The sequence below is a fragment of the Pinus tabuliformis genome, chromosome J (assembly GCF_031772625.1).
Source record: "Pinus tabuliformis cultivar Carrire ecotype Pingquan chromosome J, CPIR1, whole genome shotgun sequence".
NCBI classification, from domain to species: domain Eukaryota; kingdom Viridiplantae; phylum Streptophyta; class Pinopsida; order Pinales; family Pinaceae; genus Pinus; species Pinus tabuliformis.
Window position 1 is genome coordinate 844,862,993 of NC_142295.1, and position 15,369 is coordinate 844,878,361.

The following is a 15,369-nucleotide window of genomic DNA, read 5'->3' on the forward strand; positions in this document are numbered from 1 at the left end:
TTCTTGAATCTCCCCTCAAATAACTCCCAAGTAACTGTGTCCGAAGTGAGGCGTAGTTGACGCTCTAAGCTACCCCACCAATTCAATGCACTATCTCTGAGTTAGAATATCACTATTTTAGCTTTTGAATTGGAATTATAATCTCTTAGTGCGAAGCACCTTCTCATTCCTTCTAACCAGGCTTCTGCACGTTCACTGGCATGACCTCTAGCAAACTTTGGGAGCTTAATCTTTTGGAGCTCCCTAGTAATGTCCACGATTGGAGGTCCTCTATCAAAGTCCCTTTATCCCTCAAGATTTTCTAACCCTGATGGAGGGTGCTCTACTTCCACTTCAATTGTTTGGCGCCCTCTTAAAGTCTCATTAATTGCTTCCAAGGAAAGAAAGATGAGAGCCACCTCCAGTGAAGGTAATGGGTTATTTTTAGGAGGTCCTTGTGATGACCCTCCTTGACCTTGATTTCTTCATGTCCTCACCATTTTTAATTTCTCAAATATTTGTATGATACGCAAGACTCATTAATCCAACTTAGAACTTGTCCACTCTTAGCTGACTCACATACATGTGTATAACGATAGTCATAAGTTTTTCTTTTACTATGCTCATAAACAAGCATTATTAATATTGAGAATATTCCCAAGGATCTACCAAATCCTCTTATGTGTGAGTTCTACATAACCTTCAAATTTTCTCTTGATACTCGCTAGGGTACTGGTGCAATGTACTTTGTAAGTCACACTCTAACACAAAATTGTTTTCTTTAGTACCCTAGTTATAATTTAATATTAAGCTATAATTGATAACTTGGTTTAATATATTCAAATAATTAAGTTAAATACTAATGTGAATAATACCCTTTTTTATCATGTCTTCCTTCTACAGCCATTAGTTGTTCCTTCCCACCCTTTATATTATGTTTTAAAATCATTTATGTCCATTTTATGAATCTTGGGATCTCCTATAGGACATATAAACAATTGGTCTCACCTCTTGAAGAGGCAGTGTCCTTGAAGAAAGGTTTCTAAGAAATTATCCAAGAAGGCATATCTATATATATATATATATATATGCAATAATTAGATTAAAGAAGAAAAATAACATTGCTAAAATAAATGTGAATTCTTACGAGCTTCATAGACAAAGTCTAAAATATTGTGGGATGAAAGAATGCCATTTTTGTGATATTAATAGAATGGAGAATGAAAATTAATATCATTTATATACTTGCATTAGACCAAACACATAAATCTTAATTTCAAAATGTATTTAACATATAATTTTCATAACTTCTTAACTCATCGAAACTAATGGAATTGAGAGAAGCTTTTAGGTCAATATTTATGACTCAATTTCAATAGAGACTTTTTTTCTTTTCCTTTTTAAAGGCAATACTTAAAAGGTGCATGTGACTTCAAGTAGACTAAGTGTTCCCCATAGCCCAAGTGGGATATTCATTGGTTTAATCCCTTTACTTTTCAACCAAAGACTTTTAAATTTCCCCTTTCATTTTTTTTTCATTTTTCTTGCAACCTAGGGTTTAAATTGATTTTATTTCTAAATCTAGATTGGTTCTTCAAGTCTTCTAGCCTAATGTTTAGAAAGAGTATTTCATTTACAAATCATTTCATTTCCCATGCTTGAATCACTTAAGCATTTTGCATATCTCTTAGATCTATAATGGCTTAACTTCAAAAACTTTTGTTGATCTAAACAATAGATTGACTAAGCAGACTAAAGCAATGATATAATTAACCAAACAATCATGTGGTTTTAAGCTTATTTCATAGCCTCATTAGTTTAGCTTAATTATTGATTAGGGGTTTGAAAAACTTGACATTGTATCTTGAAAATTCTATATAATTCATGATCTCATGACCCACATGCATTAAATCAATATCCAAGAATGCTTAATGAATTTCCTCTTTCTGCTTTGTCAACTTTTGAGGGTTCAAGAATTGGTTTGACATATTTAGCACCTATTCTCTTTAACGTTCACTTGTTTTGTGCTCTAAACCAAATATACACCAAATCGACGGTAAATAATCCTCAATGACTTGCTTAAAGAACTTAACATTTCACCTTAAATGCAATTTACACCTGCTAGAATTTACTATATGGATGACGGTTTTAGGTCTGATTTTTCTTGAGTTTCTCAAATTGGAAGTCAATTCCTGCTTAAAATATATCCATAAGTTAAATTGATGTAGGAAAATGGTAGACGATATTCTCCTTTTAACATACTTTTAGCCATTCATTTCCTGGAATATTTTTTATGGTTTAAGTCTAGTTTAATATCAACAAAATAAATTTGATCTTTTGACATAATCATTGGTTATAAATCTGATGTCCTAAAGGGCTTGATAACATAATTAAAACTCCATGAATGGTTGGGATCTTTACGGTTGAATTTGTTTAGACTTATTTCATGGCTATCGTACTCTGAAGCTAAACAGATTAGCAGACTTGGCTTGATAAAGACTCGGCAAGGAAGAAAAGTGTTGAGAGTTTGACTCATCTGAGGAGAAGCTTGGTAAAAACTTAGCAAGTGAAAAAATGTATTATCTTTTAGAAAGGGATTTATCCTGGAAACATCGTGCATAACTTCTTTAAGTATAAAGAATTTCTTTCTCTCCTATGACACAAAATCTACTTTGACATTGGTACAGTGAAAATGGGCACAATATGACAAGAAATACTTGAAAAAAATTGAAGAGTGGCTTCACTTGGCTGAGAAAAAACAACCATACGTGAACCCTAATTTGGACCTAGCTTTACTTATGCCTGGAATAGGGGATCGATATTAACAACCGTGAATGAAAAGTACCACAAAGAGCGAGTTTGGGTTCATCTTTTTGCTGCTGATCATGAATTTCAAACAAAGCTTTGGTCCCTTTATCATCCTACCGCTAGAAAAAAAACTATGTCCTTGGATCCAGAAACAATGATTGAAGTCCTAGAAGACAGATTTGGACTATATTATTGTGACATTCTTGACCCTGATCTGATTATTCTTAGAGTCCATATTGATGCTGCTATAAATGCTGGAAATTCTTGGGGACCTGCTTTCAATGACAAGGGCTACTGTGTGGGAATTGCATTTCAATCACTTAAACATGAAGATGCAGAAAATATTGGATATGTTATACCAACTCCGGTTATTACACACTTTATCACGGATTATGAGCTTGGGAGACTACACAATATTTCCCATACTTGGAATAGAATGGCAGAAAATGGAGAATCTTGATTTGTGTATTGCAATGGGAATGATGTCTGAAAAGAAAGGTGTTCGTATAAGAAGGGTAGAGCCAACAACTCCAGCAGTGAAATTCTTGACATCGTCAGATATTATTCTCAGTTTTGATGGAATTGATATTGCTAATGATGGAACTATTCCTTTCAGGCATGGTGAGCACATAGGTTTTAGCTACCTTGTTTCAAAGAAGTACACAAGAGAGCATGCCAAAGTCAAAATTCTATATGATTCTGAGTATCATGAATTTGATATCGAGCGTTCTACTCACAAACGCCTAGTCCCTGCACATATAAAGGGGAAGCCTCCATCTTATTACATCATACATGGATTTGTATTTTTAGCTCTATCTGTGCCATACCTTCATTATGAATATGGAAAAGATTATGACTACGATGCTCCAGTAAAACTGTTGGACAAGCTACTACATTCTATGGCACAAACAGAAGATGAACAGTTGGTGGTAATTTCTTAGGTTCTGGTTGTAGATATAAATATTGGTTATGAGGATATTATAAATACACAGGTCCTGGCTTCCAATGGAGTGCATGTAAAAAAATCTCAGGCATCTTGCAGACATGGTGGAAAACTGTGAGGATGAATTTCTGAGATTTGATGTCGAGTATCAACAGATTGTTGTTTTGGCAACAAAAAAAATCGAAGGAAGAAACTCCTGATATTCTTGCAACACATTTCATACCTTCAGCTATATCTGATGATTTGAAAACATGAATCAGTTTTCCATAGGTGACATTCCTTACATTCTAATCTAATTATTCGGATGAATATTGTTTACTACTTCCACGACATGATAGGAAAGATGCTAGGTTGGGGATATGAAGAGGGTACTACTCTCTTTGGTTTTGGCTATGACTTTCGACAAAGTAACAGACTTCAAGAAACAATTGATCATTTAAGAGCAAAGTTAGAATTCATACATAAAGCCTCTAGAGGAAATAAAGTAACCATCATAAGCCATTCAATGGGAGGTCTTCTAATCAAATGTTTTCTCTCACTCTACAATGAAGTATTTGAGAAGTATGTGAACGCATGGATAGCCATTGTTGCACCGGTTGAAGGTGCACCTAGATTTATAATGGACATTCTTTTGAATGGAGTTGCATTGTAGAAGGATGGCAACAAGATCTTTTCATTTCTAAGTGGAGCATGCGTCAACTGTTGGTGAGGAGAATTATAATGAGAGCTGGCTTGAAATAGTCACTTCATTGTCATGGCAAGCAACGACTTTTGTAAAGCCAAACACAAGAAAATGAGGAGTCTTCTTCTTCTCTTGGTAATGAGTCCGTGTTATTTGCAGAGAAAATTCATAATGGAGGATGAGGCCCAAGAAAAAAAATGTTATTATTGAGGGGTCCAGTAGTTGGGAAGCTGAGAAAAACTCATTTCAGCGAAGGATTAAAGAGCTAGAATCTGAAATAAAGGAAATGAATCGGAAAAGACTAGAGAATCTCAAGGCTAGTGACAGAGCACTTGCAGTTTTTGCTTTGAAGGAGGAGCAATGGAGATGTGAGAAAAAAACAACTGGTAAATCAACTTGAATTTCAACGCTTTAACAATAATGAAGATATTCATATCAATGATGAATCTGTTGCAGAAACCAGCGGGAAAGTAATTAGCCATAGAAGGTATGTAGTGGAGCTTAAACGTAAAAAAAAATAAGGCGCAGAGTATGCTCAAAAATTCTCTAGCAAAGATGGAAGAGTGGAAATTAAAAGCCCAAGAGAAGAAAAATGTAGAAGCTGCCCTCAGAAGCATTATAGAAGAAATGATGAGACTTCAAAGGAAGATAGAGGAAAATGATTCTTTTATACCATCTCAAATGTCTGAGAGGGATGTTGCTGGAGTCAGAGATTCAGTTCAGGCCGAGGTTGGAGCTAAGGAAATGGAGCTGTATAGGGCTAAGAATCCTCTGCGGCGTTACACGGATGGCGTTAGTAGCAGAGAGCGAGAGGCGGAGAAATGGAAGAGGTTGTATTTGGGTCTCAAGCTTATATTGGACAATCTTTGGATACACAGGGAAAATTCATAGCTTCAGGGCATCGAAGTGACATCAAGATCATTAAGGGAATTGTCTACTCAAAGAATGTAAAACATAAGCATATGACTTTTGAGACAAAGTTGGCTTTGCAGATGTGCACAATTTGGAGAGCAGTGTGTTTGTGTCACAGGTTGCAACAGTAGTTGCTGCCTTACATGAACGATTCCAGCTGGAGGAAAGAATAAACGGACTAAGAAGCTTCAGAAGGCTTTCAAAATATCAGCTATTAGCTAAGCAATAAAATGTATATATTAATGTAGAAAAAAATGATTAATTCATTATGATTAAGTCAGCTGGTTTGGCTCCAAATTTTGAATTTGAATTTGCAAATATAATTATATATATATATATATATATATATATATATATATATATATATATATATATATATATATATATATATATATATATATATATAGATATATATATATATATATATATATATATATATATATATATATATATATATATTCTAGTAGGTAGGCTTCAAGGTCAGGACTTTGAACCTAAGCTCTGATACCATGTGTGAGGCTCCCTCCTAGGGTCCTCTAACTAAAAACTAAATTTCTCTAATTTTAAACACAATAAGATGGGAAATAACTTATTTATATCTAAACATTTATTTGATGATAATATACCATTAAAATTTATTTACCAAAAATTAAATAAGTAAAAATTTCATTGCAACCATTTACATAAGTAATCAATAAACGGAGGAATACCTGTTCCAATAGCTTAGTTGAGATGCTCCTGAGCTCCTGACTCTGTTGGAATGCTCCTCTTGACTACCCGACTGGATTTTCCTCCCAACCAACTAGGAAGTATTTCCTAGCCCAGGGAACCTCCACAAGTTCCTTAGCCCTCTGAGCCCAAGTCCAACCGGATGTATTGTGTCCAAGTTTAACAAACACTCTCCATATCCAAGTTTGATCTCCCTCATCTTTCTCCACATATCTCCCTCCTCTTTCTCCACATCCCTCCTCCAAAACAAAACCAAGACCAAGGATCCCCTCCTCCTCTCATCATCCTTCCCCTTTTGATGCCTCTTCCTCCCATCCACCTCAACCACCTATCACTAATGTCATGACTACCCCCTCATCCTTTCATTTAGTTTCCTTGATTTTTCTTACCATATCTTCTCCCAAGTAGATTTGAGAATACATTTTGGGGATAAGATATGGATATTTAATTTGGAAATTAATTGGGGAAGACCATATCTTCTCCCAAGTAGATTTTGAGAAGACATTTTAGGGATAAGATATGGATGTTTAATTTGCAAATTAATTAGAGGAGACCATATCTTCTCCCAAATAGATTTTGAGAAGACACCTTGGGATATTAATATTTAAATTGGAATAAATGGAAGGAGACCATACCCTATCAAAAATTAAATTTGAGAAGACAAGTTGGGAATTGAATAATAACAATAATAAAATTTATATCAATAAATAAATTTATAGTTTCACAAATGTAGGTATGTACCAATATTTCTTGATAATTGTAAGTCAATATTTTCAGGTAATTTAAACACTAATAAAATTTGCATGATAAGATTAAGTAGGGCATTAAATACACCCCTCCTTCAAAAAAAATTGTCCCGAAGTTAGAGTGAAAAAGATACAAGGAGTTCAAAAGCAGTTTGACAATAAGGCATAACATAATAAAGAGAGAGTTATAGTAGTAAAATTAACCATGTCATCAGATTTCATCGACCTCCCAAGTGATCACATTTCATTAACCACTCGTCCTGTGCGAAAGTTTTTTTATTTTCCATTGACCTGACCTGATTCGATGTCTAACCCATTTCATTGACTTGACCTGTCGTTGGGAAGGATTGAATATTCAATATATGTCTCTCGTCCCTCACAAGATTCGATGTCATCGGATTTCATTGACCTCCCAAGTAATCACATTTCATTAACCACTCGTTGGCATCGGGAAAGGGAAAGTGGCCATTGCCATCGGGGAGCGGAAGTTTTTTTATTTTCCATTAAATATTACAATCTAAATTTTAAAATAGATATTACAAATTATCAAATTTTAAAATAGTAATCATTAGTTATTTGTCTCCATATCAGTGATTTATATATAAACAATGTCTTGAAAATCTTATCCATTATCAATGGCATTGGCGCTTTTGCTTTTAAACTATTTCACATCTGGCCACGCTTTTGACCCTTCTTTTTTCTTGAAATATCTATATTCACCGTTAAATATGCTAAAAATAGAAAATTGGTTGACCTATCAGATGAAGTCATCTAGGCTCAAAATCCGTCAGGCCCACCCACGACATTCTTAAATACCCTACTCCATTATTAAAAGATTAAATACCCTGCTACATTATTAAAAGGTGATATATATGGAAGAATTCAATGTTTTAGTTCATCCAGACAAGGGTAAGTCTTCTTTACTATATTATTGATTCATAAATGCTTTGAGTAGTATATATTTACTGATCGAAACAAATACATTATTTAGTGGTGGATACATATTACCCGCGCATTTATGTCTCAATATCATAGTAAATAAAACTTGTGTTAATACATTACATTATTAGTCTGGCCAATAATATAAGATGGATGGTTGTTATCCACGAACACCCTTTGACTTGACAATAACACATCAAATGGAGATATCCGAGAGTTAGTAGAATTAGGTGAACTCGGGACTATTTAGTTTAAGAAAAAGATAGGGTGGTTGGTTGGTTCGGAATAACTTATGATTTTGTATTGATAGGTGAATGGAGCTTATTATAATTGCGATTTTGTATTTATAGGTAAATGGAGCTTATTATAAGTGCGTCAAAATAGGTGCAATTATAGATGGAGTGTAGAATTATTATAAGTGCTTCAAAATAAAATAGGTGCAATTATAGATGAAGTGCAGATGAAATGGGTGTGAGGCCATCAAAAAAGTTATATATGAGTTTTTACTTGAAACCAAACTGTTACTACTTGGAAGATGGGAGATATAATGATTATGGTAAAGTCTATGTTGGAAGTATCTTAGTGTATTCATTAACACTCTCTAAGATCCTTAAACTTATTATTAGGAATATTCATCAATGCATGTTTAATTTCCATTGGACTAGTAAAAGAAAAAGAAAGGTATCAATGTGCCAAAATGGGGCCTTTTATCTCAACCTAATTTCTTAGGGGGTTGTGGTTTCAAAAATCCCTCTCTATGAAGAGCCTATGGAGAGCTATGAATGATTTTGGTCTTTGGAATCACATTATTAAAGACAAATACTTAAAAAACATATATTTCATTGACTCATTGAGATCTTTTGACAAGCAAGTTAATAACTTTAGTTCTATTACCTCGAGGCGCCCGTTAGAAGCTTTCCCTTTCTCTCCATCTGGCTCACCTAGAAGGTAGGTAAAAGTAATTAATCATTATTGGGAAGGATCTTTTTATAGGAGGCATCACTTTTTATAAACTATCTTTGGACCTGTTTTCCCTCTTCAATTCTTAAGGGTTGTACAAATTTAGCCATGTTATGATATTAAGTCAACAAGCACTTCTCTCTCGTAGCTAGAAAAACTTAGATGATCTGATCTTACATGGGCCCTTGGTTGCTGAATGGAACCATTTTGTAAAAGGTTTGATTTCTAACGTGATTTATCTAAACAATGAAGATGATTCCATAGACTGGAGCTATAACACCTCTTTTGGATAGGTTTTAGCTAGATCAGCCTATGAACCTATCTCCTCTTCCACAGTGGAAGATAGAGATATTTAGTGGTATAAAAATATATCGAAATGGCCATTACCTCAAAAAATTTGGTGCATTTGCTAACTCTCTTTTGCAAACCATATTTTTACATGGGACAATCTACAAGGAAGGGGATTCATTGAGTCGAATGTTTTTTGTCATTGTATAAGTGGACCTTAATATGTAGAACACCTCTTTATTCATTGCTACTTTACCAAGTTTGTGTGGAAAGACCCCTTATCCATTCTTAGACTTCAGGTCACTAGATAAACCCTTTCTTTCAAATCGTGCCCATCATTCTTGCTTGAGACACTTGGAAGGTTAGCAACAAATACATATTTGAAGATGTGAGGCTCCCTCCTAGGGTCCTCTAACTAAAACCTAAATTTCTATAATTTTAAACACAATAAGATGGGAAATAACTTATTTATATCTAAACATTTATTTGACGATAATATACCATTAAAATTTATTTACCACAAATTAAATAAATAAGAATTTCATTACAACCATTTACATAAGTAATCAATAAATGGAGGAATACATGTTCCAATAGCTTAGTTGAGATGCTCCTGAGCTCTTGACTCTGTTGGGATGCTCCTTTTGACTACCCAACTAGATTTGCCTCCCAGCCAACTAGGAAGTATTTCCTAGCCCAGGGAACCTCCACAAGTTCCCTAGCCCTCTGAGCCCAAGTCCAACTAGATGTAGTGTGTCCAAGTTTAACAAACACTCTCTAGATCCAAGTTTGATCTCCCTCCTCTTTTTCCACATATCTCCCTCCTCTTTCTCCACATCCCTCGTTCAAAACAAAATCCTCCAAAACAAAACCAAACCAAAAACAAGACCAAGGATCCCCCGCTCCTCTCATCATCCTTCCCCTTTTATGCCTCTTCCTCCCATCCACGTCAAACACTTGTCATTAATGTCATGACTGCCCCCTCATCCTTTCATTTAAAATCCTTGACTTTTCTTACCATATCTTCTCCCAAGTAGATTTGAGAAGACATTTTGGAGATAATATATGGATATTTAATTTGAAAATTAATTGGAGGAGACCATATCTTCTCCCAAGTAAATTTTGAGAAGACACCTTGGGATATGGATATTTAAAATGGAATAAATGGAAGGAGACCGTATCCTATAAAAAATTAAATTTGAGAAGACAAGTTAGGAATTGAATAATAACAATAATAGAATTTATATCAGTAAATAAATTTACAATTTCACAAATGTAGGTATGTACCAATATTTCTTGATAATTATAAGTCAATATTTTAAGGTAATTTAAACACTAATAAAATTTGCATGATAAGATTAAGTAGGGCATTAAATACACCCCTCCTTCAGAAAAAATCGTCCCGAAGTTAGAGTGAAAAAGATACAAGGAGTTCAAAAGCAGTTTGACAATAAGGCATAACATAATAAAGAGAGAGTTATAGTAGTAAAATTTAATAAGTCAGGCAATGATACCACTTCCCATCAAGAGTCTCCCACTAATCTATATTCTCTTATCCTTCCTAACCTACTTCTGTTACCACCCTATCCATCCTCTGCTGCTATATACTATGGCATCGGCTATACCAATCTAATCACTGCTAAAACCAATATGGTGGAATCGTCGACTATATTTACCTAACTTCCCCAGTAGGCAACTGGAAATTGTCATCACACGTCTAGGGGAGCGTGACCATCACTGCACTCCCACAATTCCAGATTTGGAGGTTACATGGTGGGAAATACCTCCACCCCTCCTTACAACTAGGGTAAACACCCTAATATGGACCACACTATAGCATTGGTTGGGTACTTGTCATCGAATAATCTAGTCAGGTAGTCTTGTCACCTGCCATTTACATTTTACTGATGTCATAAGAGTGCATATCAAGTAGATACAAAATGTAATAGAACAATGTACATCATACCTTTCCTCATTAGATGTCTCGACCTTCCCCAATGGAAGAGTAGATCTTGGCTATCATATATTTCTTTCCAATCTGCAGGTTAGTTCTCATTCATGCATATATATAACAAAATATATATAGATAAGTGATCTTAAACATCATGTTACTAAGTCTAGTATCCACGTGTCAATTTTGTAGTTCATACTAGAAATTAATCTTACATTAGATAAATCATAATTTCACTAAGTCATTCATTAGATAAATCATATCCACTTAAGCCATACATGAAATAACAATAACTCTGATAAGTTGTGCACTAGATAAATCATCACCAAGTAAGTCATACATTAGATCATACATCAAACATTTCCATCATCAATACCTAAACCATCGAATGATTTATATAAGTAGTTTCACATGTCCAACTAAATGCATCAATATTACATATCGTTCATAAATAAATAACATGGAACTGCAAAATAGAGCTTTATCATAGGTAGCTATCTAAGTCAAAATGGGCATCACAGATGCTCAAGAAGTGAGGGGTAGTCACGATGTATAGTCTCTGCATCCTTCCAGGTAGTAGATCCTGGGCTATACTTGTCCCATTGGACCTTAACTTGTTCCACCATGCGACGTCTGAGCTGTCAAACCCTATGGTCCAATATGCGTAATGGTTTGGCCACTATGGTTCCCATCTCCAAGACCTGCAATTCCCTGCAATCCAATTTGTGAGATTCATCAGAAACATAATGTCGCAAAATAGATACATGAAAAACATCATGAGTTTTATGCAAATGGGGTGGCAGTACAAGACAATAGGCAACTGGTCCAATCTTCTCCTTGATCCTAAAAGGTCCTACAAACTGAGGTGACAACTTCATCCCTTTCCCAAACCGAATGGTTATTTTGTTGGGTCAGATACGAATAAAAACTTGATCCCCTACTTCATAACTGCGATTAATCCTATGTGAGTCAGCATAACTCTTCTGTCTATCTTGTGCTTTGTTTAACCTTTGTCGAATATGTCGTACATGTTCCTCCATTTGTTGAACTAATTTTGGCCCAACTATTACTCGGTCCTCGAACTTTTCCCAACTCAATGGCGTCCTACATGGCCTCCCATATAGAGCTTGATAAGGAGGCATCCCAATTGAATTGTGGTAACTGTTATTATAGGAAAACTCTACCAATGGTAAGTACCTTTCCCACTGAGTCTGATTATCCATGATGTACATTCTAAGCATGTCTTCCATAACCTGATTTACTCTTTCAGTCTGCCCATCTGTTTCTAGATGATATGTAGTGCTCAGGTTTAAATGAGCCCATAGTGTTAACTGCAAACTTGTCCAAAACCTAGATGTAAATTGAGAGTCTCTATCAAAAATGATCTTTGTGGGTAACCCATGTAGTCGAATAACTTCACTTATAAAAACTCGTGCCACATCAGTAACATCGTAAGTGTCTCTTACTGGGATGAAATGGGCACTTTTGGTCAATTTATCAACTATAACCAATATAACATTGTGCCTCTGTGACGTGAGTGCAAAACCCGCCACAAAATCCATAGAAATTACCTCCCATTTAGACATAGGGATGTCATGAGGTTGTAGGAGTCCTGCTGGATGGCAATGATCAGCACTAGATGTCATTAGGTTGGTTTCTAATCCTATTTTCTTACATGCACTAGATGCATTGATTTGAGTGTATATGTTGATGTCTAATCCTATTTGATTGCTTGCATTAGATGCATTGATTTAAGTGTAAATGTTCTTTTCTAATATTATTTGATTGCTTGCATTAGATGCATTCATTTCAATGTAGATGTTGATTTCTCATTTAATGTAATTGGATGTGCAATGGTACATTAATTTTAAAGTGATTGGATTAACATTATGCATTTATTTCAGAGTAAGCACAAAAAATTATTGACAATGTACATTGATTTTTTTGTTATAGTAATTCAACCTATTAATATTGGAGAGCAAGAAATACAAGGAATGATGTTTACTACAACAACTCAAGCTAAAGATTTAAATGGTTTACGATATCAACTTTTCTTTTCATATGATCGTTATGAAAAGATGACAAAAGTAATCAAGGTGACAATAAGAATAATAGAAGAAAGTAGTTTGAGATTAATCACAATGAAGGCTATGTGTAATTGATTGCATTCTTATTATTCATATTTTCTATCATTCAACACTATTACATTGTCACTTTGCATTGAAAATTTGTATTTAATCATTTGTCATCATTAAAGTTATTAACAATATTTATCTGTCGACAAGCTAAGGTAACTAAGCAAATTTAAAATCCAGATTAATATACATATTTAACATATTTAAAATCATTATATTAATATTAGATGTATGTACATATTATTGATAAAATTAATCATATCTTCAATAGATTTTCCTTGGCCGCACACAACTAAAACCAACCTAGATCCATCTTAACTTTTGATTTTCCTCAAGTTTTGCACTCAAAAAAGAGGTTTAAGTTAATAAGATGGATCTAGGCTAGTAATACTAATCCTAAGGTTTATAATCCCTTCATTTTATCATATTAATCCCTTGGGTTTATTATATTATTGATAATATGAGTAAGTTGTTATATAATAATAATATTATTAAATCCATACCATAGATGTCTATTGGGGTATATCAACCACATTTATTAATATGGTTGTGCATCCTAGTCGCATATATCAACCACCTTTATTAATGTGGTTGTGCAAATATTATATTTTGATAGGTTTATACTTTAATTTTTATTTTTTAATAAAAAAATTAATTTGTAAATTAAGAAAAATAATAAATTATAATATTATTAAAAAATACCAAATACATATTTTACTTATGAATATTAAATTTTACAATGTAATTATAAACTAGTATAGTGATATAAATTAATTAATTGATAAATATTAATAGAAATTAACTAATAATAAATATTAGAACACTTATTTCATGATATATTTCATTTTGCTAATATGACTTATCAAAATTAATTTAATTAAAAATTAAAAAGAACATAACTACTTTAAAAATAAATTTCAATCTTTGATTTGTGTATATTATTATGAATATTCTAAAATATTCTAGTGAGGATAAAATGCTGCCATCCACTTGATAATTAAATTAAAATTATGAAAGCTTTGTTTTAAAATAAACATGCCTATGGAGATAATTAGAAATATTAAATTTAGTAGAGACTCACTCACTTGTATTTAAGTTTTTTTGAATATTTTTCCTTTTAATTCTATTTAGAATTTAACTAAATTATACTTGAATCATAAAATTGATATATTTAAATCATAAGTTTGCACTGTATAATTTATATAATAATAAAAAAAATTAATATGATAAATATATTTATATATGAAAATATAAATAAATTAGTATGATAAATTTATTATAATTTGAGTGCCTATTAATTTGCCTTTGACCAAAAATTTATGCTACTTATCCATAGTTTAACATTGGGAATTCATTTTTTACTATTTCTTATTATTATTTAAATTTATTTATTTGTAAGGTGATTGGTTGAGGTCTTATTATGGGATGTTAAGTAACTTCCATTTCTATTAGTTACAATTTTTTTAACTTTTTATTTATTTATTTATTTTTATTATTTCCATTTTCATGAATTATAGTTTTTTCTCCATATTTTCAATTTAATATGACAAATTTTAAAGAGGAAAAAATAATTAAAAAGATCCAATAAATTTAGTTTTATTACTTTTAAATTTGACTTATATTTTTTTGTTTGTCCTTTTCTATGGTTTTTTTAAGATCACAAATTTTAAAGAGGAAAAAATAGTTTTAAAAAAATCCCAATAATTTTTTTATTGGTTTTTATTACTTTTTAATTTGACTTATATTTTTTTGTATTTTTTGTATTTATTTCAATTCCAATTACATTAATCTTATTTTTTTTTGGTTTACACATAGCTTTTATAATTAATAACTATTATGATAATTACTTATTAGTTTTTAGAATCTTGTGAGCACTTTTTTCTTAAGAAAGTTTTATTGATGTATAGTTACTCATTTTTAGGATATGGTAAGCATTTTTTCAGCAACTTTGTTAAATTTGTTTTATTTAAGCCTCTATAAAAATTCAAGAAATTGATCTTATAACAAGAAATTGAATTTCAAAAATTCAAGAATTTTTTTTTTTGAACCAGTAAAAGTGGAGCCTTCCATTAATCAAGAAAAATAACATAATGTACACTTTTTAAACAAAGCCAAGAACAGCAACACCAACTCTGTGAACACTTAGCAGACAGCTGGGTAGACACAACCCCGTACCTGACTCAAACAAAACTACAAAAGGATTGATGCTTAAACCCCCAATGAATTGTTCATTCTCAAAGCTTCACTCTAGAAAACCTGCCTTCCTTCCTAACTCGAGAGATAAATTTGAAAAGTTC

General features: G+C 32.8%; 1 pseudogene; it reads left to right on the forward strand.

Annotated features, from left to right (window-relative positions):
* The first annotated feature begins 2,920 nt into the window (after positions 1-2,920).
* On the forward strand, positions 2,921-3,985 carry LOC149229338 (protease Do-like 9 pseudogene; annotated as a pseudogene).
* The last annotated feature ends 11,384 nt before the right edge of the window (positions 3,986-15,369 follow it).